Source organism: Mus musculus, chromosome 3 (genome assembly GCF_000001635.26).
Source record: "Mus musculus strain C57BL/6J chromosome 3, GRCm38.p6 C57BL/6J".
NCBI lineage: Eukaryota > Metazoa > Chordata > Mammalia > Rodentia > Muridae > Mus > Mus musculus.
The window spans coordinates 89,815,830-89,818,028 of record NC_000069.6 but is presented as its reverse complement, the minus strand read 5'-3'; positions in this window follow the sequence as shown (position 1 = coordinate 89,818,028).

Below are 2,199 nucleotides of genomic sequence, written 5' to 3'. Positions count from 1 at the left end.
AAGCCCCGAGAACTGAAATCTCTGCACTAAGGACAAAGACCACGAAGGTAGTCAACTAAAAGTTGACCCTAGGTCCAGTTGTCCCTAATCTTATGTTCTTTGCCTTGTACCAAACATGATTGATTAGACATGGAGATGACATATCATAATATGCCATATACCATAACACAGGGTTCTCCAGTGTTTTATTAGACAAAGAAAACAGGGGGGCTGGAGAGTTGGTCCAGTGGTTAAGAGCATTGGCTCATGGTACTAGACTTTTATGGCAAACACTTCACCCACTGAGCCCACCCTAATATGGGACTTTCAGATCAGAGCTGAAGGATGCTTTATGACGTGCAACAGTAACATAGCTACTACTCCTGGGTCTCTTTCTTTCTATTTTTAGAACACTTTTAATATACCAACATTTTTGTTTGGTTGGTTGGTTTGCTTTCCAGACAGAGTTTCTCTACATATAGCCCTGGCTGGCCTGGAACTCACTCTGTAGACCAGGCTGGCCTCTAATTCCCAGAAATCCACCTGCCTCTGCCTCTCAAATGCTGGGATAAAAGGCGTGCGCCACCATGCCTGACTCTATCTACTAACTTTTTTTTTTAAGTCATGGTATAATTTGTCTTCCATAAAATTCACCTTTAAAAATGTACAGTTTGGAGAGTAGGGAGATGGCTCAGTGATTAAGCACATGAGCAGCTTTTGTGGAGGACTCTAAAATCAGTTCTCAGATCCCAACTCCAGCTCCAGGGGAGCCGATGCCCTCTTCTGGCGTCTGAGGGTTCTGCACTCACATGCACTGTCTTAGTTACTTTTCTATTGCTGGATAAGACAACATGACCACAATAACTTATAAGACGGAAGGGTTTATGTGGGACTTACAGTTCCATAAAGATAGATGCTCATTGCCACCATGGTGGAGAGCATGGCATGCAGCTGGCAGGCATGGTGAGGAAACGAAGCAGCAGCTGACAGCTCCCATCAGGATCTACAAGCAGCAGGCAGAAAGAGCACTGCGACTGCCTGGAGGCTTTTGAAACCTCAAAGCCCATCTCCAGAGACATATACCTCCTCCACCAAGTCCACACCTCCTAATGGCCCCAACTGGGGTCCCGTGTTTAAATGCCTGAGACTTATGGAGGGCATTGCATTCAAACCACCACATACATGAGCTCACACACAGATATGCACACACATAATTAGAAAGATGGCAAAATATTTTTAAATGTGCAATTCAGTGTTTTTAAAAATGTAAAAGAAGTAATATATTCATAAGCTTCATAAAACACTTTATTAATAAAAAATAAGTCATGAACCATCAACAGTCTCTCCTCTTCTCCTCCTCCTCCTCCTCCTCCTTCTTCCTCCTCTTCCTTTCCCTCTCCCTCTTCTCCTTTTCCTTCTCTTCCTCCTTCTTCCTCCCGGCCCCTAGCAAAGCCACTAGTCTATTCTCTGTGCACACAGGGATAGACTTTTATGTGTGTTTATGAGTTTTGCTTATTCTGTAGTCTTCACAGAAAGAGGCTCAGACAATGTGCAGAACTGTTTTCTTTCCCTTTTGTGGCGAGCTAAGGGTCGTGTGTGGAGTTGTGTATCCCACGCTTCATTCCTTCTTATGGCTGAAGAGTACTTCATTGTAAGGACGAGTTAGCCTGTATGTCTTTGTTAGCCTGTCAGGCAGACTTGCAAGCCATTTCTATGTCTTGTTTATTATGAATAATGTGCATCTGAACATTGGTGTATAACCTTAAACACTTAAAAAGACTTTATGTGTGTATCTTGCCTGCATGTGCTTATTTGCAGCACATGCATGCCTGGTGCCCTCAGGCCAGACGAGGGAACGAGATCTCCTGAAACCAGAGCTATATGTTGTTTTGAGCCACCATGTGGGCACTGGGAATTGAATACGGGTCCTCTGCAAGAACAGCCGGTGCTCTTAATCTCTGAACCATTTCTCTAGCTCCACCATATAGCTTTTTGCTGTGTAAGCACATCTTCTCTTGGGTATATAACTAAGGACAGACTTTCTGGATCACATGGAGAGCCCATGCTTAACTTTGTGACAACTCACTTTTCCTAAATAGCTGAACAATTTACATGCCCAGCCACGACTGGTGAGACTTCTTCTTCACCCAACCCTGCTCCTGACAACATTATTATAAACCATGTTTCCTTCTTGCCTCAGGTAAAAAAGTTACTCTTCAG